At 44.6% G+C, this 27,997-nt stretch overlaps 1 long non-coding RNA gene across 1 annotated transcript; it reads left to right on the top strand.

Annotated features, from left to right (window-relative positions):
* The first annotated feature begins 91 nt into the window (after positions 1–91).
* LOC310844682 lies at positions 92–27,997 on the top strand. Its single transcript, XR_014564247.1, has 4 exons — positions 92–668; positions 9,438–9,502; positions 10,828–10,857; positions 27,834–27,997. It is a non-coding gene; the product is annotated as an uncharacterized lncRNA (long non-coding RNA).

Here is a 27,997-nt window from a genome sequence, read left to right as displayed (position 1 = left end):
TGTCCTCTGGGTGGCTCGTGCAACATTCAAACAATAAAAAATATAGCAGTAAAAAAAAAGCTAATTTGCTAAAATCAGCACAAGCAAAATAAAATAAATCTAATACAGCTAAAATTATTTGCTCCAAGAACTAAAAGATGGGTTTAAAAGGGCTGGAAGAATAAATAGGTCTTCACCTGGTGCCAAAGAGGTATTGATGTTGTGTGCAGGGCAAGCTGACATGCAGCGTAAATTAATAGTGCAGAGTTTTAAAGAATAAAAGCTTTACTGAATTAAAATAAACTTCTTCATAAACAACACGGTTTCAAACAGTTTGACTGAGATTACATACAGACACTGTTCACAGCTGAGACAGACAGACTCTCACATCTTACAGAGAACACAAAAGAGAAACTGGCTACTAAGTCACATGTCAGAGTGACTCCACAGTTAGCAGTTAGGCCTGAATAATGTTAATAGGCCCAAATGACTGCGCAGTCCCAGCACTTCCCAGCCTGCTTTGCTGCTTCTGCTCTCATGTGTCTCTGTCACATGACGCAAGCCTCATCATGGCAGAGGGCATCCCATAACCAGGGTGCCGGAACAAGGAGGGCCCTTTTCCTAGTGGACACCACCTTGACTCTTTATGCAGAAGAACCTGTGGAAGGGCCTCTGGCATCATTCTGAAGGTCCAAGCAAGTATATATAGGAGCAAGTACTGTATTTTTCGCCCTATAGGACGTACTTTCCCCCCTCCAAAAATGAAGGGGAAATGTGTGTGCGTCCTATGGGGCGAATGCAGGCTTTCACTGAAGCCTGGAGAGCTTCAGGAAGCTCTCCGCAAGCCTCCTGAGCAACTGCAAATGCATAAGGGTTTGTCTTCAGACATATGCTGGGGGTGTTGCTGCTGCTGCTGCTGCTGCTGCAGTTGCAGTACTTGTTGCCTGCCCTTCCCCAGCAGGTCCCAGGATGTGCTACAATAATATAACATTCACTATTAAAAAGTTAAAATAAATTAGAGCCACAGGAATTTATCACAGTACCATTGGGTGCAGCTTATCATGCCCTGGAGATTTGAATTCATTTAAAGTAGCTAGGTGTTCCCTGACCCCTCTTTTCCTATCTTGGGCTGCAGTTCATCCCTTGCATCATTTGTTATGATATTTCCAGGTAGGGCATTGCTTTCCTTTAGTGCAGGCACATCCAACTTCAAATAGGCTGCGATCTACTCCCGGTATAAAAAACTGGCAGTGATCTACCCATTGTCATTGAAGGGACAAGGAGCATGCATAGGGTGCATGTGTGGAAGGAGGTGGCTAACTGGACACGGGAGGGGGGAGTTTAAGTGGGGGGGGGAGGAAATGGAGGCAAAAGTTCTCTCTCTGAGGAGCCAGTTGACTTTCTCCTCTCCCCAAGCCAGCGCTCTCTCCCCCCCCCACCTTAAGCAGCTCTCTCCCCACCCACAAGCCAGCCCTTTCTCACCCGCCCCATCAAAGGGAGCTGCACACCTGATGTGGATCCCGATCGCGCCTGCCCCCCTCCCTCCCCCATTGTCAAAGGGACACAGCACCAGGGCTGCTGCTGCAGCAACATTCCTTGCACTTGCCACCCAGCCCAACCTTCCCGCCGGCGATGGCGGTGGCGGCAGAGGGTCCCAGCTGCAGGGGCAGCAACATTCCTTGCCTGCTTTATTTAATCCCACGATCGACCAGAATTACTCCCGCGATCTACTGGTCAATCGCGATCAACCAGTTGGACATGTCTGCTTTAGGGTGAAGACAGAGGCCATGTAGGGAAAACCTTTGTGGTTTTCCCTTTCTTCCAATTCTTACACATGCCCTTCTTAAATCTCAGCTCATCTGTAAGCTCCTTATGCAAGCCCACCTTTCTTTCTTGTTGGAATTGTCTACATTTGGGCCTTCTGGTTGTCAGAGTTTCTATGAAGATATTCTGACCTGGTGGCTAGCGGTGGGGTTTTGCTGGGACAGAGATTATATCTTGGCAAAAACATCTCTAGACAAAGCTTAACCACTTCTCCTGGTGAGATATTAGGAGCTGAAGTGTTAGGTTTAGCACTCTGTTGCTTGCTTGAGGTGGAATCAGTCTACAATCAAATTTGGATCAAATTTGAATCAACAATTCTAAAGCAATATATTTTGCTATCAAACCACACAACCCAATGGAAGCACATTTGTTAAGTCAAATATTTTTGGTGAGTGGTATGTCAGGGCAATTAAGGTAAATTACCCACAACTACAGTGCTCTGCTTATTGGCAGCATGATTTGCTTCCATGATGATTTGAAAGGCGTTTTTGATCTTTTGGTGTTTAGAAAGCATGGCAAATTTAACTTTTATTGTGCTTTGACCCAGTGGAACAAAGCTTTCATGGGTTTTAGAGTGTGCACACATATGTATATCTTGTGGCTTAAATTTGGAAACTGCTGTTCCAAAACTTCCACAGGTGGTAAATTTCATCTTCATCATTGTAAGAACTTCTGTGGGTTTCCTGTTATTCTGCAGAACAAGTAATTAGCTGCTCTCCACTTAAGGAAGGAATAACTCTGGGTCTTTAGGATTTACGCCAAACATTCAGAGGGAGGCTGGTATCCAACCAAGTACAGAAGCCAGCAATGGGATGGAGGAGTTTCAGGCGTCTAGCTTGGCTTGGAATACATTTAAGCTGAAGACAAAATGAAGCTGGCTCCCCCTAGCATAAGAAGAGAGGGAAAGCCATGAAGAATATTTTATGGGGGAAAGCATTTAGTACACCCCACAGAGAAGCCAAAATATACTAATTTATGAAAAGTGAACTTGCTTAGCCTAGCCTTTGTTTGCTTTTACTTTCCTTTGGGCCCTTAATTCCTACGCTATGTGCCAGGACATCCCAGTGTGCTATGTGCAAATGTGCCATAGGAAATATATTAAATAATTAAAGGCTCCTGTGAGTCTACACAGGATGTTTTTGGTTGCATCTCCTTGATGTGTTGATCTGACCATGTCTGCTTCCAATCAGTCTCTGCAGCTGGAGGGGGGCTAATTCTGCCATTCCACAACATGTATTCAATCAGTGACTCCTTGTACAGAGAGAGGGCAGAATTATCTGCCATCAGAGGGTATTTCACGTTGTGTCTCTGCATGAATCTCTGGTCTTAGCTTGTTTCCAGTAAGTAGGCAAGCCCAGGATAGTGATTCATATAAAAAAATACATAGGGTAGGCACTTGTGAGGAAAGGTAATTCTTACTCTTACTTACTTTCAACATAAACCCTTTCTCTTGTAAGATTAGTGGGGTTTTTTCCATGGGGGAATGCAGGGGTATGCACACCCCTAAACATTTTGTGAATCTCACTGGAGAAGAAACAAAAAATTCTAGCATGGTGAATCATCAGTTCTGCTGCTACCCCTGATGGTGGCCTCATTTCCTGTCACGGTGTTTCCTGAGTCTCAAATGGAAGCGAGTGTTTAATGTGAGTACTCCTAAACATTTTTTTAGGAAAAAAAGCACTGCATAAGATTAATATATTTTCTAATTTTAATTCTGAAAAAGTGCCTCTGATATCAGAAGTTTAGGAAATGTGGCCTTAGGCTACAGAAATATCCACTGGCAGCACTCTCTCAGGCTGTGTTTCCACTGAAGTTGCGCTCTAGTGCTTCAAAACTGATGTAGGACTCACATAATGCACTGTTTCTCCCTACAAAACCACATGGACAACTATATATTGATATTATTTCTAGCTTAGTGAGAAACTGTCAGGAGCCAGAGTCAGGAGTAGGCCAGAAATAAAACACTTGGTGTCAGTGAAGAAACCCAAACATCACAGGCCTGGTGATCACAGCAACTCTTCTGAGTAGGTCTTGCCCCAGTGAGGCAGCTGCAAGGACTTAAGGTCCCGTCCCCCCTTGCCACTGTTCCCTAGTTTCCTCTTCCCCTGGCTTCTTCCCAAGCAATCTGAGGCTTCAACACCTTGTCTATCTCTGCTTCTCTTTATACCTCTCTTCATATCTTCATATCTCTTCATACCTCTGTAGTTTCTGGGAGACCAGGGCAAGGGGAGCTGGTCGTAGCAGGACGACTAGACTCCCTGGATTCTTCAGCAGCCTGCGTCATCTCTGTCTCTTGCCCTCTCCTCCTCTCCTGCCTCTGAGTCTGGATTGCTCTCTGCCCTAGCCTCTTCCTGCACTGTTGCCTCTTCTGCGTCTGACACCTCCTCCTCCAAGCCTGCTCCTTTTCTTCCTCTGACCACTCATCGTCTTCCCACCACCAATCCTTGGCTCTGAGCCTTCTTCCTCTGGGGGTTCCCTTGGGGGTTTCCCAGTTGGTGCCTTTGCATCCAGTCAGTCCATGAAAGATACTCAAAAATAAATGGGTAATAAATGGGTAATAAAAATGTCCCTTGGGACACGGGTGGCGCTGTGGGTAAAACCTCAGTGTCTAGGACTTGCCGATCACATGGTCGGTGGTTCGAATCCCCGCGGCGGGGTGAGCTCCCGTCTTTCGGTCCCAGCTCCTGCCCACCTAGCAGTTCGAAAGCACCCCTAAGTGCAACTAGATAAATAGGTACTGCTTTATAGCGGGAAGGTAAACGGCGTTTCCGTGTGCTGCGCTGGTGCTGACTCACCAGAGCAGCTTCGTCACGCTGGCCATGTGACCCGGAAGTGTCTCCGGACAGCGCTGGCCCCTGGCCTCTTAAGTGAGATGAGCGCACAACCTTAGAGTCGGACACGACTGGCCCGTACGGGCAGGGGTACCTTTACCTTTAGCTTTACTAAAAATGTCCCTTGTGGAGGAACATTAAATTAGTTACAGATAGGTAGCCGTGTTGGTCTGCCATAGTCAAATAAAAAAAAAATATCCTTCCAGTAGCACCTTAAAGACCAAGTAAGTCAGTTCTTGGTATGAGCTTTCGTGTGCATGCACACTTCTTCAGATACATTAAATTAGTGACACATTCCATCCCTAATATCAAAAACAGTACTGCTGAAACATAGATTTACCACTTCAGTGAATATTAGAAACAACAAATCATATCAACTCTCTGCGAAGGAAGTATCTGCACAGAGCAGTACTACACAAAATAGCGTAAGACCTTGTGGGAAGGATTTGCAAAATCAAGACTCATTGGTATAAATTTATTCAATATTGGAACCAAACAAATAATTATCAGAATATTGAAAAATAAGCATGGGTGTCAGGGGCGCAGGAGCAGAGGCACAGGGGAGAGAGGAAACGGAGAGCGAAGGGGAAGAATCTGAGGGCAGCGTAGGGGAGTATGACAGTGGCCTGAGAGATTCCATGAGCTTCTCCAGCGATTCAGAAGATTCCCAGAGGGGGGCGCCGATGGCCAGGGCAAGGGGGGTCCCAGGGGGGACGCACCAGAAGCAAGGGGCCAGCGGGGACTCCCAAAGCAGCAGCGGGAGATCAGGACCAGTTCCCCCACCAGAGCGTAGTGGGGGGGGGGAAGAGTCCCATGTATCAGGGCCAGCGTCTCCTCCAGTAGGGAGAGAAGATGAGTCAGGGCTGACCACGCCTCTATCAGAGAGTGAGGGAACGGAGGGGAAGTCAGGTCCAGCTAGCCCCCCCGAAGGGGGAAGCAGTGACAGGAGCAGTGTAACGGTCAGGAGAAAGGTTGCCGGCTGGGCGCGCGCGCCAAGTTCAAATGTACAGGTGCGCGGGACGGCAGAAAACCCGGATTGGGAACCAGGTCCTAAAGCCCGCCGGAGGCAAGGGGAAGACTCGGGACTCAGCGTCAGAAGAGTCTAGAAAGGGCAAGACCCCAGTGGACAGGCGGACCCAGAGGAGGAAAGAGCAAAGGAAGAGGTGGAGCAAGGCTAGAGTCTTAAACTGGTCTCTGGGGGGAGGAGATTCAGACGGAGCTTCAGCAGTCTAGAGTTCAAGACGTAGAGCTGCGCGCCGCGGCTTTGAAATCGAAACTGAACTTCAATAAAGACTTTTGTATATAACAAGAACTGGCATTGGTCCTTTGTGAGCTGGGACCTCGGGCAGCTCTGACAATGGGTTATTATCAGAACAAACAATATGTGCAATCCCCACCTCCCACAAATGTTAATAACCGTATTGTTAAAATACTCAAACAAATGTTATAATTTAGGCACCAAGATGCAGAAGATACATATTGTTGAGAGTTTGGGGGATTTGATTGTTGAAATAGCCAGGCAAGACAGTTTCTTGGTGAGTTAATGCCCCTTAGTTTGTTCACAGGCTGCAATAATGGATGTTTTTAGTTTGGTCCAGTGTTCCTCGATATTATCAGGGAATTCTGAAAGCAGATGGTCCTTAAGAGTTGTTTGTAAGCAGTCCTGCTTAATAGGATCTTGAAGGGCTTGAGTGTTCATTTTGTGCCTTGGTTTCCTTCCTTGAAGCCTGCATTAAGGGTATTATATTGATAGCCATTGTGGAGCGTATTAATCGGTGATCTATCCAGCATTCATCAACATTCATCATACCTCTCCATGTATTCAACGTTCTTGTTCAGGTAGACCTTTCCAGAAGAATGTGTAGCCTCCTTTTTCTTTCTTCAGTTGTCCCTCGCCTGCTCTTCGAGTTTCTTGAAGCGGTGCAATACCAATGTTAAAATATCGCAGCTCTCTTACAATGATTGGCAGTTCTGCATTCGGGACGCTCATTATCTGTATTATCCAACAAAGTGCATATATTCCATGTTCCAAATTTCAATTGTCTTTTACCTCCGCTGGGTGGTAACCCCACTGGGTGTGGTAATCCAGTCAGGGGGAAAGGGAGGCAGACTATGTTTAGGGCACCTTTTCTAGCCCCTCCCTCTTTTCGAGGTGAGCAGAGTAGATCCTAAAAAGGGCTGATCAGTCATGGATACAGCTGCCGAGCTGCTCAACTCCCTCATTCCTTGAGTCGGAACCACTGAATCTGTATCCACTACCCATGTTCATGACTTGGGGCTTCCAGATTTCACAATCATGCCCAGTTACCATTTGCTGATCACCATGGGACTTTGGGGGTTTGGGTTGGGTTTTTGGAAGACACCTGTGTGTGAATTTGTTTTATGTGTGTAGATCAGTGCATGCTGACCAACGCACAGTCTTTGCAGTAAGGCTCTATTCCGATGGCCTGAGTATCACAACAACCAGTAGATTCTTATCTGCTGCAGTCTTCATCTGTCTGCACAGTTGTTGTAGCATACCGCTTGTTATCATCCACCTGTTCTGCCATTGAGGACTTCTTGCATCATTCTTTGTCTGGCTCCTCCCCTTTGACCTTACCGCCTTGGGTGATCCTGCTGGGAGTATTAGATTCCCGATGGCTTCGCTCACAACGGTCATAGGAACATGCAAGCCCACTCACCACGAAAAGGTGATGATCCAGCGAGTAAAAAGGGAAAGGCACACTGAGATGGGAGGAAGGGTGTGCGCGGCCTCAGTGTGCACATGCATGTGGCCCTTGCTATCAGAGATGATGCTGATGCCTGGCCTAGTCCCACCAGCACCTAATTCATTCCCACATAGCCCAGGATGTCCCTGAGTGTTATCCAAATTTCATTCAGTCTGTTAAAGAAAGTCTGAAGGATTCTGAGATCCAGTGGCTTTGTACCCTGTTGGATTCAACCAGTGCTATTTTCCCTTGTTCTCTTATAATGGCAATGGTGTCCACCTGAGAACTGAGTTTTGGTTCAATGCAGAATTAGATCTATTACCTCTGCTAAGTAAGTATTATTCAGTTGATTGTAAACAGTTCAAAGGCAGCCCTACATATAACATATTTGCCATGGGTAATGCAAAGGTGGCATTGGGGAACAGCTTTCTACATGGTTCTGTAATTACTTATTGGCCAACTAAAAACTCTTGGGGTTGCCTGAGCTTCTTAAATAATACTTCCATTGTATTTTTTTTATATGCATGAAAGGCCAAATGCCTAGTGGGCATGATTAAAATGGTTCATCTGAATATAGTGTTTCAGCGAAGAATCTGTCCTGTTCTATTAGAGAAGATTGATCCACACACCAGTGCAGATAATTTTGTGTAATTTTTAGAGTTCCTAAATACTTTGCAAGCAGAAATTCAACTTTCTTTGTTATAGCTTAGCAAACACCAGAGATATTGAAATTTTGTGAACTCAGAACTAGGATCATGAACGGCACATCTTCAGGATCTCACCAATGATCTCTATACCTCTTGATTTGTGCCAATATAACATAAGGCAGAGAGTTCAGGGTTTTTCCAAGTTTCAGTCACATGCACAGTTGATAATAAGTAACTATTGTTAATGCATCTAGTCTGAACATGCAGCTTGTGCAACCAAAGCCAAAGTATACTTGTTCAGAAAAGATTAGGGAAAATCTGGTACAATGTTTTGCACAAGAGCAACTGAGAAGCCTACATTCTCACATTGTTGACACAGGGTTGACAGGCATGTCTATTAGGGAATCATAGAATCATAGAGTTGGAAGAGACCACAAGGGCCATCGAGTCCAACCCCCTGCCAAGCAGGAAATGTCCACCCACCTGATTCCTAAAACACTCTGCTCCAATGGGACTTTTAGTCAGAGTTGAACCAAGCCCCACCCCTTGCATGCATCAGAACACTCTTCAATCTAGAAAAGGTGACCCACACAGAGATTATAGAAAAGGAAGTGATTTATTATCACACATTAAAGGTAATTTTAAGAATAAAATGCAGCATAGTACTGGGCACACACAAACAATATTCTAACACAACCACACAGGCGTTCTAACTAAAAATGGGTGATTGGCAATGAAGGCAGAGATTACCTCTGATTTAAATCACTCTGTGTGGTGGAAGAGCTGGAACTCAGGCACTGATCTCAGGAGTCTATGCCAAGTGATTTCAGAAAGCAGGATTCGTGCCACAGACCCAGGGTGCATACAGAGGTTACTCAGGGGTCATCTCCACAGAGATGGTAGATTGAAATGGCACCCTCAGATATCACACAGAGATGACATGCCGAGCAAGCCGGAAGTCTGGTCTTCAAAAGTGTGTCATCATGACTAATGAGAGGAGATCAAAATGAGAGAATGTAAAGAGATTGTGTTAAATCCATGTAAGTGTGTTTGGGGATCGGGAAAATTTGTCTCCCTCAGAATTGGTAATATGCATCTGACAATCTAAAACCGACCAATCAGGTAAAGGCGCCCTTATCAGACTCTTGGCATTGGAGCACAAGGGTCTGTGTCCCATAAAGGGTGCCAGGAGATAACTCTACCTCGGGCCTCCTGGTCCAGGCCCCTTCCATATTCACCAAGATCACTCTCGCCTGGCTTCACACCAGTTTACCCGCATGATGTGTAAAGCCATCCAGGCCTGTAGTCTTCCAGCCATGGAGTTCACGGTGCATTCCTTCAGGAATGGTGCTGAATCAAGGATATGGGATGCTGGAGATCTGATGCATACAGAAGGCATATCCACAATAACCCACAGTAATCACACTCTGTTACTCCTTTATTTTCAGGTTACCCAGTGATGAACATATGGATGCCATCAAGCTTGGGTAGCTTCCTGGGGCTTCCTGAAAACGTAAGTCTCCTGGATCACAAGGCATGGCTTGAAATGGGAGGAGTTTATGCCAATGGTGACGGTCAGAGCTGCCTTACACGCCCCCCCCCCTCCCAGCGCTCTGATTGTTCAACTGGGAGAGAAGGATCTGGTTCTAAGGAAGGGCACTTTAATCTGGTCCCAACTTTTGGAGGGGTTGTTGGCGTGAGTGCCGTCACCCGTCAGCAATAAACAGAGCCAGGAAAATGGCTAATCATGCAGTGGCCTGGATGGTGCAACTCTTGAATGGCACCCCACCATTACTTTTTGACCAGGAGGCCTTGTTTCACAACGATGGCTTTCACCTTTCCGATTGAGTAATGATATTTGGCTGGCTGACATCATGGAGAGCATTAGAGATCAGTTGCAGGTGTGAGGGTGTTGGTGGCGAGCCCTTTGGCTTGAGTGGCAATTAGGCATTGGGTAAGCCTTTGTTTATGGGAGCGGAGGGTGTAGCCCTAAGCCTGCCCCTCCTCAATAAGGGTATCCTGTTAAAGGGATGCAGGGGTGTGGATTCTGTCCAAAGCTTGGTCGTGGGCTAGGGCCACGCCATGACCCATCAGGGACCCCGGGGGTCCCCCCAATTTGACGTATGTCATAGGGCTCCCCCTACTGGTGGTTTACCCTTAGTGGGACTACCTGCAGACAGGTAGGAGTCATGATATAGTTGGATTACACTCAATGCCTAAACTAAACCGCTCACATCTGTAACCAATAAAGTTGTGGCCTATTTAACCTAAATATTTGTGTCCATGTGTTTATTATCTAAGGGAACTGTGGGGTCCGGGGCCTCACCACACAAGCAACAGACATTCTCTCACGTTTCCTTCTTTGTGATGGCAGCAGAGACTTGAAAATAGCCCAGCCCTGGGACTTGTTCCACAGAGGGTAGGGGAATATGGGAATATGGGCATGGGAACAGTTGAGAATAACTAGGAACAAATCTTTTGTTATTTTAATACGTTGAAAAGAATTTCTGTTTTTGTTTAAACTTTATATTGGCACTGCTACAGGTGCCACATCATACCCGTTCCATATTTATAAGAACATGAACATTTAGTGTGGCAGCGTGAGACAATCGTTTAGTGTGATCAGATGACACTTTGGAACTCCCTGCATATTGAGATCAAGCAGACGTCTCTTTTCAGTGCCTGCTAAAATATTGTTTAGACAAGCCTACCCAGATGCTTAGAAAGTTGAGGCAATTTAATCTGTTTTAGTATTTTAACATTTGCATGTTTTAAAGTAAAGTTATAATTTTAATGGCTTATCCACACGTACCGGTATCTTTCTTCTGCTCTTTCCAGACATGGTCCATGGTTTTTTTGGTCCAAAAAGTAAGTGTGAATAAATCCTGTCGGGGGAGACCTGGGTTCAAATCCCTGTCCAGACATGGAGTTCACCTGGGCATCTTCAGCTGAAATCCTATCCCACATCCATGGATTTGTCCTGTTGTTGTTGTTGTTGTTGTTTAGTCGTTTAGTCGTGTCCGACTCTTCGTGACCCCATGGACCAGAGAACGCCAGGCACCTCTGTCCTCCACTGCCTCCCGCAGTTTGGTCAAACTCATGCTGGTAACCTCGAAAAGATTATCCAACCATCTCGTCCTCTGCCGTCCCCTTCTCCTTGTGCCCTCCATCTTTCCCAACATCAGGGTCTTCTCCAGGGAGTCTTCTCTTCTCATGAGGTGGCCAAAGTACTGGAGCCTCAGCTTCACAATCTGTCCTTCCAGTGAGCACTCAGGGTTGATTTCCTTCAGTATGGAGAGGTTTGATCTTCTTGCAGTCCATGGGACTCTCAAGAGTCTCCTCCAGCACCATAATTCAAAAGCATCAATTCTTCGGCGATCAGCCTTCTTTATGGTCCAGCTCTCACTTCCATACATCACTACTGGGAAAACCATAGCTTTAACTATACAAACCTTTGTTGGCAAGGTGATGTCTCTACTTCTCAAGATGCTGTCTAGGCCTGTCATTGCCCTTCTCCCAAGAAGCAGGCGTCTTTTAATTTCGTGGCTGCTGTCACCATCTGCAGTGATCATTGAGCCCAAGAAAGTAAAATCTCTCACTACCAACATTTCTTCCCCTTCTATTTGCCAGGAGGTGATGGGACCAGTGGCCATGATCTTCGTTTTTTTGATGTTGAGCTTCAGACCATATTTTGCGCTCTCCTCTTTCACCCTCATTAAAAGGTTCTTTAATTCCTCCTCACTTTCTGCCATCAAGGTTGTGTCATCTGCATATCTGAGGTTGTTGATATTTCTTCCGGCAATCTTAATTCCGGCTAGGGATTCATCCAGCCCCGCCTTTCGCATGATGAATTCTGCATATAAGTTAAATAAGCAGGGAGACAAAATACAGCCTTGTCGTACTCCTTTCCCAATTTTGAACCAATCAGTTGTTCCATATCCAGTTCTAACTGTAGCTTCTTGTCCCACATAGAGATTTCTCAGGAGACAGATGAGGTGATCTGGCACTCCCATTTCTTTAAGAACTTGCCATAGTTTGCCGTGGTCGACGCAGTCAAAGGCTTTTGCATAGTCAATGAAGCAGAAGTAGATGTCTTTCTGGAACTCTCTAGCTTTCTCCATAATCCAGCGCATGTTTGCAATTTGGTCTCTGGTTCCTCTGCCTCTTCTAAATCCAGCTTGCACTTCTGGGAGTTCTCGGTCCACATACTGCTTGAGCCTTCCTTGTAGAATTTTAAGCATAACCTTGCTAGCGTGTGAAATGAGTGCAATTGTGCGGTAGTTGGAGCATTCTTTGGCATTGCCCTTCTTTGGGATTGGGATGTAGACTGACCTTCTCCAATCTTCTGGCCACTGCTGAGTTTTCCAAACTTGCTGGCATATTGAGTGTAGCACCTTAACAGCATCATCTTTTAAAATTTTAAATCATTCAGCTGGAATACCATCACTTCCACTGGCCTTGTTATTTGCAGTGCTTTCTAAGGTCCATTTGACTTCACTTTCCAGGATGTCTGGCTCAAGGTCAGCAACCACACTACCTGGGGTATACGAGACATCCATTTCTTTCTGGTATAATTCCTCTGTGTATTCTTGCCACCTCTTCTTGATGTCTTCTGCTTCTGTTAGGTCCTTTCCACTTTTGTCCTTTATTATGGAAATCTTTGTACGAAATGTTCCTTTCATATCTCCAATTTTCTTGAACAGATCTCTGGTTCTTCCCATTCTATTGCTTTCCTCTATTTCTTTGCATTGCTCATTTAAGAAGGTCTTCTTGTCTCTCCTTGCTATTCTTTGGAAATCTGCATTCAATTTCCTGTATCTTTCACCATCTCCCTCGCATTTTGCTTGCCTTCTCTCCCCCGCTATTTGTAAGGCCTCATTGGACAGCCACTTTGCTTTCTTGCATTTCCTTTTCATTGGGATGGTTTTTGTTGCTGCCTCCTGTATAATGTTACGAGCCTCCATCCATAGTTCTTCAGGCATTCTGTCCACCAAATCTAAATCCTTAAACCTGTTCCTCACTTCCACTGTGTATTCATAAGGGATTTGACTTAGATTGTATCTTACCGGCCCAGTGGTTTTTCCTACTTTCTTCAGTTTAAGCTTGAATTTTGCTATAAGAAGCTGATGATCTGAGCCACAGTCAGCTCCAGGTCTTGTTTTTGCTGACTGTATAGAGCTTCTCCATCTTTGGCTGTAGAGAATATAATCAATCTGATTTCGATGCTGCCCATGGTGATGTCCATGTGTAGAGTCGTCTCTTGTGTTGTTGGAAAAGCGTGTTTGTGATGACCAGCTTGTTCTCTTGACAGAACTCTATTAGCCTTTGCCCTGCTTCGTTTTGATCTCCAAGGCCAAACTTGCCAGTTGTTCCTTTTATCTCTTGACTCCCTACTTTAGCATTCCAATCCCCTATAATGAGAAGAACATCCTTCTTTGGTGTCACTTCTATAAGGTCTTGTAAGTCTTCATAGAATTGGTCAATTTCAGTTTCTTCAGCACAAGTAGTTGGTGCATAAACTTGGATTACTGTGATGTTAAAAGGTCTGCCTTGGATTCGTATCGAGATCATTCTATCATTTTTGAGATTGCATCCCAGTACAGCTTTCGCCACTCTTTTGTTGACTATGAGGGCCACTCCATTTCTTTTACGGGTTTCTTGCCCACAGTAGTAGATATGATGGTCATCCGAACTGAATTCACCCATTCCCGTCCATTTTTTTGTCCTGTTAGACCAGCCATTTCTCTGTCTCTCAACCTAGCCTTATCTCATGGGGATGTTGGGAGGACATAACAGGACAACGTCACAATACCCTTGCAGAAAGGTTTACCAATACATCGGATTAAGAACTTAATTTGTTTTGGAGGTCCATTCTTAACCTGAAACTGTTCTTAACCTGAGGTACCACTTTAGCTAATGGGGCCTCCTGCTGCTGCCGCTGTACCACCGCCTCATGATTTCTGTTCTCACCCTGAAGCAAAGTTCTTAACCCGAGGTACTATTTCTGGGTTAGCGGAGTCTGTAACCTGAAGCGTCTGTAACCTGAAGCATCTGTAACCCGGTACAGAGGTACAGTGTATTCAAGTATTCAGTACCCACTGTATTCAGACCTTACTGATAAATTTCCATTACTTATACTCTCCTGACACTATTCTTGAGCAGAAGTTGGAACTACATCTAACACATCGGTTCTTCTTCAGCTTCAGCACCAAACTAATCTAGAAAAGTGTCCCATTGTCAAGACTTGGCCTTTTGGTTTTCTGATGCAAACATGAGCAGCCAACACACTTTTTTAAGCCTGTGTCATGACTCTGTTGCTGGAAGAACTGCCGGCCAAGTGAAGTTGGCAAAATTGGCAGGCAACCGACCAGCAAAGCACACCTGTGCTTCAAAGCCTCTACACTAACAAGCCTGTGACGTGTTAACAGCAGCCCTCCCTGCCTGAGTTTCCAGAGATCCCCCACACAGGGCTGCTGGATCAGGGACTTGTACAAACTAGTTTACCTCACACAGTGTTGCATCCTCAGGCTAGTCTTGTTGCTTAGCAAAGAGGAAGAAGAGAGAGAGAGAACACCAAAACGATACTACACCAGAGGCACCTTCAGGGAAGGTAGAGGGGAACAATGTCATTCCCAGCCTGCACTTTCAGAACACTTGAGATTATTCTTCCAGATCATCCATTTTCTGGCCAACTTTTCCTAAACAATTACATGGGTACCAGAAATACATGCCAAAGAAATAAGTCCCTTGCTTTAGAATAAATAATTATGTTTGAATGTTTCATCAGTGCTGACATTGTTGCTGCAGTTATATGAACTATAAAAAGTAACCAGAATAAATGTTATAAAAGCACACTGCTGTTTTGCTTTTGTTTTGCAATTTAATCCTGATTAAATTTCAGTGCCTGCCTTCGAATCTTGCTAAGAATATTGTCCCTTCCTCACTCCTAACAGAACTGGCACCAGTCTCTTGTCACTGCTGCACCTGTTCCTGGAGAATGCAAACACATGCCTTATGTGGGCATGTGGAATATTTGGATTATTATAATGTACTGTACTTGAGGGTTGTCTGCCTCTCTCCCTCCTTCTCTTCTGGAAGAGCTGTTGGAAACTAGCTGGCCCAGAACACAGTGGCCAACTTTTGAGCAGGGGCCAGCCTGCATATAAGAAGCTTGTCACTCATTGAGTGAAATAGCAGCACTATCTTCTATTTCGCTCTGGGCACAATTCAGAGTAGATGGCTGTTTTCTTGAATTGTTTAAATCTGCTGATTTGGAATAACTTTTACAGCTGCCATTCCATTGATGAATTTTGTTGGTTTTGTTTTCAGAGCTTTAAAACACAGACACTGCACTCAGCCCATTGAACAGCTACCACACCTGTGCAGTGCTGAAGCACACTAAACACTGCATATCTCTGATTATCTGATTACGACTTCAGTCTCCTAATAGCTGCTAGTAAGATACTATAATGTTATGATTTGGTGGAAGGTTGGCTGTATGCCAGATACCCTTCTAATCCAGCACATATTCAATTCCTGGAATAGCCAAACTAGTTTCCTAAATCTAATTCCCTCTAAGAATGGGCCATTAAGGAAGTGGCTTTGTGCCAGATAAAAATGAGTACCCCCCCACTTGCTGGTAGTTAGAAAGACAAAAGGCCAGAGTTGAGAGATGAGGTGTGTGAGAGATAGAAGCTAGAAGCAAGGCAGCAGGCTGGGAAGACAGAGCCATGCCTGATTTCTGCTGGAATCTGGGCCTATGGCCCAGAACTTCTTGGGGTGTGAATGCTTTGAGCCCATCCATCACTGGCTCAGGTTGTATATTTCTATAGAGGTAAATAAACCATATATCATAAAGTTACCACAGTCTCCGCTATCCCTCATTCTGAGGAAACCAAACCTAGGAAGGCACCTGGAATCTCATACCACTTGGAGTTTGGAATGGCAGACAACAATATAAACAGAAAGCATATAATGGAGCAGCAAAGAAGAAACAGTTGAGATAAATTGTTAGGTGTTTTGCCCAGGAAGAAAAATGTTAATGTGGGGCAGACTGAGCATTTAATCTTTATCCTCTGAAGTCATGCCTAAGAGAAGGACCCAATTTATGGAATATTGTACACCTGATAATGGAAGAACCATCTTATTTATCACTGAATTCCAGAAAAGAAAGAACACTACTTTTATTGTGTTCTGCAACAGTCTTCAAGCTGGAACATCCCACGTTGTCAGGAAAGCATAATGAAGGCAAGAAGGGTGGAATGTTCCAAATAGAAGACTCTTTATATACCCCTCCACCCCTCATCAGTTGGAGACTGGATCATCCTCCTTTAGTATTGCAAATGGAATGAGGGCATGTCTTAGAGCATGTAAGAACGAGCTCTGAATGGCCGCCATTGTCACTCATCCTTTCATCTCCTAATAAATTTTGGCTCCTGTCTAATTCATTACATTACCTGATATGAAGTCATGTGCCAGGAAAAGAAAGCCTGCTGTAAGCAATCTAGATGAAAGATTAGCTTCTTTTAGAGATGTGCATTACATAGTTTAGGAAATTGATCTAGTAATTAGCTACTTTAATTATTTCTTTCCTATCTGCAATAGATGAAGCCAAATGTAAACATTTTAATAGCCATATAATTGAACATCCATTGAAATAAAAATTACAGTCTTGATTTATCTTCTGCCCCATCTTTGTAATGCAATAAATCTTCCTTTGTGGTATAGATCAACAATGGATCATTGTTTTAATTGAGTTTGACACCATTCCCCCCAAATGGCAATATGCTGTAACACAATGCAAAGACCAGATTTGATTATCAGAACACTTTGGATGGGGAAGGGTGAATGAAGTGGTGATGCACACATGGGGAATAACCAGGAACACCACTTATTTGCTGTATGGCTGCCACCTTTTAACCTGGCAAATTTTAGACACTCTTGTTATTCACATTTGCTCACAAGTCCCATTTACAAAGATTCCTAACAACATTCATTAAAAAAATGTCCTCCTTGGATTGGAATAACTGTTGACCAGTTGTAAATATCCCTTTCTTTGGGAAGGTGGTGGAGAGAGTAGTGGTAGGGCAGCTGCAAACATTCTTGGATGCCATGGATCTGTCCCAATCTGGATCCAGGCCTGGCCATGGGACTGAGCTGGACTTGGTTGGCCTTTCTCTTCTTCTTTGGTGATCACTCATAGCCGAGTAAGATTGTCTTCCATAAATACGGTTTTAACAATGAGTCCGTAAGTGACTGTGGAGGCCAATTCTGGATCCACAAGTCATTCCACAGTGGGGACATTGGTTTCTGGGTGGGAGTTGATCACAATGTGGATTTGCCAAGCATGCCTTCCTCCTAGCACGTTTCTCCTTTGTGTCCTGAGTTTGAGTGTCTTCAAAGCCCATGACACCTTTGGTAAAGGCTGTTCTCCAACTGGAGCGCTCGCAGGACAGTGTTTCCCAGTTGTCAGTGTTTATACTACATTTTTTTAGATTTGCCTTGAGACAATCTTTAAACCTCTTTTGTTGACCACCAGCATTATGCTTTCCGTTTTTAAGTTTGGAATAGAGTAGTCCAACTACTCTATTCCAACATGACCAGTCCAACAAAGTTGATGTTGAAGAAGCATTGCTTCAACACTGGTAATCTTTGCTTCTTCCTGATATTAGTACACTGATGTTAGTTCGCTTGTCTTCCCAAGTGATGTGTAAAATTTTTTGGAGACACCATTGATGGAATCTTTCGAGGAGTTGGAGGTGGCATTTATAAGTGGGCCATGTTTCACATGCATTTTGGTAGTACAATACCTTGTAAACAAGTATTTTGGTTTCCCTGCGAATGTCCCAGTCCTCAAACACTCTGCACTTCAATCGGGAGAAAGCTGCACTCGCAGAACTCTGGCGATGCTGGATTTCGGCATCAATGTTGGCTCTTGTGGAAAGATAACTGCCTAGGTAGGAGAAGTGATTGACATTTTACAACGTTACACCATTGAGTTGGATTTGTGGCGCTGCAGAGGAGTTATTTTGTACTTGTTGCTGCAGCACTTTGGGTTTTTGGATGTTTGACTCTTCCCCTTTGACCTTACTGCCTTGGGTGATCCTGCTTGGAGTACGAGATTCCTGATGGCTTTGCTCACAAGGGTCATTGGAACATGCAAGCCCACTCACCACGACAAGGTGATGATCCAGCGAGTGGGTTGGACTTTACAGACAGTGGGACAAGGGGAGTGTGGCCTGGGTCTGGGTCTCTCCATGGCTTTCAGTCCCACCCTCCTGAACTGGCATTGTGGAGTGGGAACTGTGGGCAGTCTTACAATGGTGTCAATCCTACTTCAGCTGAACCTTCCTCACAGGTACAGATAGGTAGCCGTGTTGGTCTGCCATAGTCAAAACAAAAAAAAATTCCTTCCAGTAGCACCTTAAAGACCAACTAAGTTAGTTCTTGGTATGAGCTTTCGTGTGGTATGTATCTGAAGAAGTGTGCATGCACACGAAAGCTCATACCAAGAACTAACTTACCGTATTTTTCGCTCTATAACACGCACCTGACCATAACACGCACATCGTTTTTAGAGGAGGAAAACAAGGGAAAAAACATTCTGAATGAAACAGTGGATGTATCATTTTTGTGCTTCATGCTGTGGCCACAGACATGTGATCTGATGGTGAATTTGGGCTGACCCAATGCAAAAATCCTGAGAATCCCTGTGCATCCATGGTTTGTAGCCACGTTTTTGCACCATTGCAGCCCCAGGCAACAGTGGGTGCGTGATTTGTTGGGGGCAGGCTGTAGCCATGGACATGCTATGTGCTCTGATGGTGAATTTGGGCTGACCCAATGCAAAGATCCTGAGGATCCATGTGGATCCATGGTTTGTAACCACGTTTTTGCACCATTGCAGCCCCAGGCAACAGTGGGTATGTGATTGGGGGGGGGGGCAGGCTGTAGCCATGGACATGCTATGTGATCTGATGGTGAATTTGGGGTGACCCAATGCCAAAATCCTGAGAATTCCTGTGGATCCATGCTTTTTAACCACATTTTTGCACCATTGCAGCCCCAGACAACAGTGGGTGCGTGATTTTGGGGGGGCAGGCTGTAGCCATGGACATGCTATGTGATCTGATGGTGAATTTGGGGTGACCCAATGCAAAGATCCTGAGAATCCCTATGGATCCATGCTTTGTAACCACATTTTTGCACCATTGCAGCCCCAGGCAACAGTGGGTGCGTGATTTTTTTGGTGCAGGCTGTAGCCATGGACATGCTATGTGATCTGATGGTGAATTTGGGGTGACCCAATGCAAAGATCCTGAGGATCCATGCTTTGTAACCACATTTTAAGTGGGGAGGGAAGGAAAAACAAAGAAGGGACATTAGAGGGGTGTGCAGAGAAGCAGCTGGCTAAGAATGCAGGAGAGGGATTTAACGGGAGGGAGGAAAGAAAGGCAAAAGTTTTCCCCCACCCAAGCCAGCCATCTCTCTCTCTCTCTCTCTCTCCCCCTCCCCCCTCTCTCTCCCCCTCCCCCTCCCCCTCTCTCTCTCCCTTCCCCCCTCTCTCTCCCTCTCCCCCAGCAGCAACGGAGCTTGCCTGGAGGGGAGGGGCTTTCCCTGCTCTTTGTTCCGTTTCAGCAAACACAGCAACGAAACAGAGGCGGGTGGGCAGTAAGACCCTGAGGCAGAATGCAGGAAAGCAGCCGCTTCCTCTTTTCAGGTTTCGCTTCTCCGTGCAGCGTGCAGCGCCGCGATTTGATTTTTGCATGATTTTTCGGCTCCAGGGACCACACATTCGCTCTATAACACGCACAGACATTTCCCCTTCCTTTTTAGAAGAAAAAATCTGTGTGTTATAGAAGGAAAAATACGGTAGTTGGTCTTTAAGGTGCTACTGGAAGGAATTTTTTTTGTTTTGACTATGGCAGACCAACACGGCTACCTATCTGTAACTGTATCCCCAGTTGTATTTAATACCTGTTTGAAGCTGTTGTGAGCAGTCATTAGGCTTTTGGGGGCAAGCTGCTATTCATATGCTTGTGACAGCAGCTCTCGTTCTCCTTAACACCTGAATTTGTTGTGCAGGCTCTGCACTGATGCCTAGACATAGGTGTGGGGCAGATTAAGGAAAATAAGATGAGATTTAATTCCAGCAAGACAGAGGCACTGTGGGTGTTTTGTTCCCATGAGAAATCGGTCAGTTGCCTACTCTGAATGGGGTTGCAGGTAAGCAGTCTTGGGGTGGGGGTGGGGGTGGGGCTTCAGTGATGAGAAGCACCTTTTCCCAGCTGTGCCTGCTATGACAACTTCCACTATTCTTGGACCAGGAGAACTTGGCCACAGTAGTGTATGCAATGGGGGCTTCAGTGCTGGATTACTGCAAAGTACTCTGTGTGGGACTTCCCTTGCACTTGATCCAAAAACTGCAGTTAGTGCAGAATGTTGCAGCATGATTTCTGACAGGAGTGAAACCCTGTGAGAAGATAATGTCTATTTTTCCTAATACTTTGGGTGTTATTGGAAGCAATGAGCTGGATACTTTGCTGATTCAATAGTTATCCATGACTTGCTCATTTGTTGTTGTTGTTTAGTCGTTTAGTCGTGTCCGACTCTTCGTGACCCCATGGACCAGAGCACGCCAGGCACTTCTGTCTTCCACTGCCTCCCGCAGTTTCGTCAAACTCATGCTGGTAGCTTCCAGAACACTGTCCAACCATCTTGTCTTCTGTCGTCTCCTTCTCCTTGTGCCCTCCATCTTTCCCAACATCAGGGTCTTTTCCAGGGAGTCTTCTCTTCTCATGAGGTGGCCAAAGTATTGGAGCCTCAGCTTCACGATCTGTCCTTCCAGTGAGCACTCAGGGCTGATTTCCTTAAGAATGGATGCGTTTGATATTCTTGCAGAATGCTTACTCATTACCTAGAGGTAATTACCCTCCAACATTTCTTCTATGAAAACAGGGATGTCCTACAACAACAACAGGGACACGGGTGGCGCTGTGGTCTAAACCACAGAGTCTAGGGCTTGCCAATCAGAAGGTCGGCAGTTCGAATCCCTGCGGGGTGAGCTCCCAATGCTCGGTCCCAGCTCCTGCCCACCTAGCAGTTCGAAAGGACATCAGAGTGCAAGTAGATAAATAGGTACCGCTCCGGCGGGAAGGTAAACGGCGTTTCCGTGAGCTGTTCTGGTTCTCCAGAAGTGGCTTTATCATGCTGGCCACATGACCTGCGGGCTGTCTGTGGACAAACACCGGCTCCCTTGGCCTATAGAGTGAAATGAGCGTACAACCCCAGAGTCATCCACGACTGGTCAGGGGTACCTTTACCTTTACAACAACAACAATTTTACTATTTATGCCTCACCAGTCTGACTGGATTGCCTCAGCCTCTCTGGGCAGCTTCCAACATATATTAAAAAATAATAAAACATTAAACATTTTTTTTAAAAAGTCCCTATTCAGAGCTGCCTTCAGATGGCTCAGGAGTTGAATAACTCCATACCCTCCAACATTTCTCCACTGAATATAGGGACATCCTAAGGAAAAGTGGATAGGGACATGGTTGGCACTGTGGTCTAAACCACAGAGCCTAGGACTTGCCAATCAGAAGGTCTGTGGTTCGAATCCCCACGACGGAGTGAGCTCCCGTTGTTCGGTCCCTGCTCCTGCCGACCTAGCAGTTCAAAAGCACATCAAAGTACAAGTAGATAAATAGGTACCGCTCCGGCAGGGGTCCGTTTACCTTTACCTTTAAGGAAAAGCGGACATTCCAGAATCAAATCAGAAACCAAGATGGCTTCTGTAAATCTGGGACTGTCCCTGGAAAATAGGGACACTTAGAGGGTCTGCTCTTTAATTATCAGCAGACAAACTTAAAAGAATATTTGAAATTCTTACCTGCACATCTCCTTATCAGTAAGCCTTCATTTCCCCCACCCTTTTCTTTTAAAGAGCCATCAGAACATGTGGAGACCCATTGTATGGCATTGGGTCCTTTGCTCTCCTTTACACTTTCAGTCAAAGGGGAGAACAGGGGTAGGCAACCTAAGGCCTGGGGGCCGGATGCAGCTCAATTGCCTTCTCAATCCGGCCCGTGGACGGTCCAGGAATCAGCATGTTTTTACATGGGTTGAATGTGTGCTTTTATTTAAAATGCATCTCTGGGTTATTTGTGGGGCATAGGAATTTTTCTTCCCCCCCCCCCCAAAAAATATAGTCCAGCCCACCACATGGTCTGAGGGACGGTGGACTGGCCCACAGCTGAAAAAGGTTGCTGACCCCTGGGGTAGAATAATAGAATCATAGAATTGTAGAGTTGGAAGGGTGGCGGATCCTACACCTCCCCCCCCCATATGAGGCAGATTTTACTGCCAATACTGAGGAATGAAAAAGCCTGAAGCTGTTATAGCTTGGATGCCATTTCCCCCCCCCAACTATTGGCCCCAGAGACTGTTAGCCTTGTAGCAGCCTATGTAGTTCTTTGGCTTAGTTTAAAATATTGTCCTACCTTCCCAGAAATGTTGTCTCTTGGGTACATACAGCGGTACCTCGAGTTACACACGCTTTAGGTTACATACGCTTCAGGTTACATACTCCGCTATTCCAGAAATAGTTCTTCAGGTTAAGAACTTTGCTTCAGGATGAGAACAGAAATCGTGCTCTGGCGGTGCGGTGGCAGCGGGAGGCCCCATTAGCTAAAGTGGTGCTTCAGGTTAAGAACAGTTTCAGGTTAAGTACGGACCTCCAGAACGCATTAAGTACTTAACCTGAGGTGCCACTGTAACTCAGTCCCAGAACAGATTGCAGAGTGTACCATTATTTAATATAGCCCCCCCCCTTTTATCCTGGCACTTTGAGTCTTATGAGTTAAACAGAAAAAGGAATTATTTCACAATAAGAATGGTGGAAAGCTTTGAAGAAGCAGTAAACTATATACCGTATATATTGAATTCAGTAGGTGTCACAGGCTTTTCAGTAAGATGATAAATGTACAGCTTAGATTTACTTCAATTACTTAAAACTATACAGAGGTGTTATAGCTTAGGTTGCAACAACTTGTGGGTTCTGAAAAAGGCTGGTACTTTCAGTCAGGGTAGTATTAATCTGCCTGTTGTCCTTTAGAAATCTCACGCCTGAGGCTCCTCTATTAGACTATCAGGCCAGGGAATCCTCACACCCTGCCTTTGAAAGTCCCACTGACATTCAAGCTAACCCTCAGCCCAGAGACTGCCTTCTCTGGCTGTAAATATTCCATCAGGGCAGATTTTATACCACTCAGAGTTTATGCTACAGATAGGTAGCCGTGTTGGTCTGCCATAGTCAAAACAAAAAAAATCCTTCCAGTAGCACCTTAAAGACCAACTAAGTCAGTTCTTGGTATGAGCTTTCGTGTGCATGCACACTTCTTCAGATACACAGAGTTTATGCTGTTATCAAGTTGACTGCCAGGAACAACTCCCCACCTTCCCACATCCCCCTTTTTTTTTTTTTAAAAAAATGCTTTTTTATTGGTGTTTCATTTAATACAAACAAACAAAATACAGTAAAATTAAACTATCATTTACCCACATTCTTTCCCCACACTCTGCTGAGTATTGACTTCCTTCCCTCCCTTCAACAGGTTTTCTTATGTCATTTATCTACTTTCCCACAGTATCCAATCCTATCTACATCCTAAGATTTATTTCAGTCCTGCCAGAGTCTTTAGATTTCTACAGTTATTATTTATGTACTCCATAAATTTACTCCAATCTTTTTGGAATTTTGCTTCCTCATGGTTTTGGATTCTACAGGTCAGTTTTGCTAGTTCCGCATAATCAACCATCTTTGTCTGCCACTCCTCTATTGTTGGTAATTCTGGTACTTTCCATTTTTCGGCTAACAAAGTTTAGGCAGCAGTCATAGCATACATAAATAACCTGTATTTGATCTGCTTTTTCTATTTCTTCTCCCATCAAGCCTAGCAAAAAAGCTTCCGGCTTTTTCGGGAAAGTGTGTTTAAATATATTTTCAATTCGTTATAAATCTGTTCCCAAAACTGTTTCATCTTCTCACATGTCCATCACATGTGATAAAAATCTCCATCTTTATCTTTGCATTTCCAACATGTATTACTACTAATCCTATACATTCTCACCATTTAACAGGTGTCAAATACCAGCAATACATCATTTTCATTATATTCTCTCTTAAGGTGGTACATGCTGTAAATTTTATACTCTCATTCCACAGTTTTACCCAGGCATCATACTCAATGTTATACCCCAAATCCATTGCTCATTTTATCATCACGTCCTTTGTTGGTTCATCTTTTGTGTACCATTCTAGTAAGAAGTTGTATTTCCACATCCCCTCTCAAGGTGCTCTCACCACCCCCTTCTAGCTAGCTGTATCCACAGCCAATCAGAGTGAAGCTGTAGCTCAGCATATTGAGAGAGATAGCACTCTGTTGGAATTTATTATTATTATTATTATTATTATTATTATTATTAATTGATTTTTCATTTACTTAATCATATACACTTTCCATTTCTTTCCAAATAAATCAAAATACACATAATAATCCCATCTCTTCCCCAGTGACTTCCAACCACCTCATTACAGCTTCTTTTATTCTCTCTCTCTTGCCCACTGTGTTATTTTTCTTGTTACCTCATGATATATCTTGGGAGGTATAAGTGGGAAAAGCAACAAGAGGAACAGCCATTTTAGATCTAGTCCTAACCAATGTTGATGACCTGGTTAGTGGGGTAGAAGTGGAAGGATCATTAGGCGTGAGTGATCATGCTCTTCTGAAGTTTACTATACAGTGGAAAGGAGCAGCCAAACATACTAGGACTCAATTTCCTGACTTTAAGAAAGCCGACTTCATAAAACTTAGGGAAGTGCTGGGTGAGATCCCATGGACAGTAATATTAAAAGGAAAGGGAGTTCATGATGGCTGGGAGTTTGTTAAGAGGGAGATAGTAAAAGCACAACTTCAGGCAATACCAATGAGACGGAAACATGGAAGGTACCTAAAGAAGCCAGGGTGGCTATCTAAAGAACTTTTAACTGAGTTAAGATTAAAAAAGGATGTGTACAAAAAATGGAAAAGGGGGGAAACCACCAAAGAGGAATTCAAACAAATAGTCAGCATGTGTAGACACAAAGTCAGAAAAGCTAAAGCACAGAATGAACTCAGGCTTGCTAGAGAGGTTAAAAGCAACAAAAAAGGCTTTTATGGGTCTGTTCGTAGGAAAAGGAAGAACAAATAAACAGTGGGGTCACTCAGAGGAGAAGATGGTGAAATGCAAACAGGGGACACAGAAAGGGCTGAAAGCCTCAATGCCTTCTTTGCATCAGTCTTCTTCGATAAAGAAAACAATGCCCGACCTGAAGAATTTTGAGCAAATGATTCAGCAGAGGAAACACAGCCCAGAATAACTAAGGAGATAGTACAAGAATACTTGACTAGTCTAGATGTATTCAAGTCTCCAGGGCCAGATGAACTGCATCCAAGAGTATTAAAAGAACTGGCAGATGTGATCTCAGAACCACTGGCAGTCATCTTTGAGAATTCCTGGAGAACAGGCGAAGTCCCGGCAGACTGGAGGAGGGCAAATGTTGTCCCTATTTTCAAAAAGGGGAAAAGAGAGGACCCAAATAATTACCGCCCAGTCAGTCTGACATCAATACCAGGGAAGATTCTGGAGCAGAACATTAAGCAAACAGTCTGCGAGCACCTAGAAAGGAATGCTGTGATCACCAATAGTCAGCATGGATTTCTGAAAAATAAGTCATGTCAGACTAACCTGATCTCGTTTTTTGACAGAATTGCAAGCCTGGTAGATGAAGGGAACGCAGTGGATGTAGCCTACCTTGATTTCAGCAAGGCATTTGACAAGGTGCCCCATGATATTCTTGTAAAGAAGCTGGTAAAATGCGGTCTTGACTATGCTACCACTCAGTGGATTTGTAACTGGCAGACTGACTGAACCCAAAGGGTGCTCATCAATGGTTCCTCTTCATCCTGGAGAAGAGTGACTAGTGGGGTGCCACAGGGTTCTGTCTTGGGCCTGGTCTTATTCAACATCCTTATCAACAACTTGCATGATGGACTCAAGGGCATCCTGATCAAATTTGCAGATGACACCAAACTGGGAGGGGTGGCTAACACCCCAGAGGACAGGATCACACTTCAAAACGACCTTGACAGATTAGAGAACTGGGCCAAAACAAACAAGATGAATTTTAACAGGGAGAAATGTAAAGTATTGCACTTGGGCAAAAAAAATGAGAGGCACAAATACAAGATGGGTGACACCTGGCTTGAGAGCAGTACATGTGAAAAGGATCTAGGAGTCTTGGTTGACCACAAACTTGACATGAGCCAACAGTGTGACGCAGCAGCTAAAAAAGCCAAAGCAATTCTGGGCTTCATCAATAGGAGTATAGCATCTAGATCAAGGGAAGTAATAGTGCCACTGTATTCTGCTCTGGTCAGACCTCACCTGGAGTACTGTGTCCAGTTCTGGGCACCACAGTTCAAGAAGGACACTGACAAACTGGAACGTGTCCAGAGGAGGGCAACCAAAATGGTCAAAGGCCTGGAAATGATGCCTTATGAGGAACAGCTAAGGGAGCTGGGCATGTTTAGCCTGGAGAAGAGGAGGTTAAGGGGTGATATGATAGCCATGTTCAAATATATAAAAGGATGTCACATAGAGGAGGGAGAAAGGTTGTTTTCTGCTGCTCCAGAGAAGCGGACACGGAGCAATGGTTCCAAACTACAAGAAAGAAGATTCCACCTAAACATTAGGAAGAACTTCCTGACAGTAAGAGCTGTTTGACAGTGGAATTTGCTGCCAAGGAGTGTGGTGGAGTCTCCTTCTTTGGAGGTCTTTAAGCAGAGGCTTGACAACCATATGTCAGGAGTGCTCTGATGGTGTTTCCTGCTTGGCAGGGGTTGGACTCGATGGCCCTTGTGGTCTCTTCCAACTCTATGATTCTATGATTCTAGTCTAAACCCCTGCATTGCAGGAATCTCAACTGAAGCATCTGTGACAGATAGCCATCCAACCTCTGCTTAAAACCCTCCAAGGAAGGAGAGTCCACCACTTCCCAAAGGAGTCAGTTCCACTGTTGAACAGCTCTTGACTTCAGAAAGTTATTCCTGATGTTTAGTTGGAATCTCCTTTCTTGTAACTTGAAGCCATTGCTTTGGGTCCCACCCTCCAGAGCTTGCTCCATCTTCCATGTGACTCCCATTGTAGGGGGTTGGACTAGATGATCGTTGGGTCTCTTCCAACTCTATGATTCTATGATTCTACAGCCTGTGTTATTGTGGCCAAGCCCCTCCATGTATTTTCAAAAAGTACTTTACAACCAGATTACAGACCTTTTCTATAGTTGAGGTGCTATGATTCAGAGGGGAAGGGAAGAAACCTTTATTTGTGTGTGGGAAGACTTTTGCTTTTATTGGTAGATGGACTGGTGAAAGGGGGTTGGGGCTGGGGGTTGGGGGTGACCAGTTAGCAAACATCAGCTGCTTCGTCAGATGTATATTTATGAATCAGAGACCCGTTATGCCCACGCATGACTAAAATCCAATCAAAGTTAAGCCCTTGGAATTGAATGTGTGCAAGGAAAGCTTTTATGAGTCAATGGCAATTTTATAGACCTAGTGTTGTGTGGTCCAATCTCAGAGAACATGAGGGTCAGAGATGCCTTACTGGAATGGGTGTTCTTGCTAGGTGTGATTTACAGGGCTTAAAGCCTGGTGAAAATGATGTCATATGGTGCATCAGGGTTGCCCTGAAAATAAATCCAATTAAACATTGCCATTTTAATCTTTTTTAATATTTAAAGGAACTGGGATGAGGAATGAAGTCCAGCTGCAAAGGCAAGTAAAGTAAAGCAAGGCAGAATTTGTACAATGCAAGATAAAGACTCCCAGTACTCCACACACTTACCCCAGTATGTAATTCAACAGGTACAGGGTGTACCTGCTATGTTAACCATTTCTATTTATA

The sequence above is a fragment of the Podarcis gaigeae genome (genome assembly GCF_964106915.1).
Source record: "Podarcis gaigeae genome assembly, chromosome: 5".
Taxonomy (NCBI): domain Eukaryota; kingdom Metazoa; phylum Chordata; class Lepidosauria; order Squamata; family Lacertidae; genus Podarcis; species Podarcis gaigeae.
Note: the sequence above shows the minus strand (reverse complement) of the source record. Positions and strands in the feature narration are given on the sequence as shown.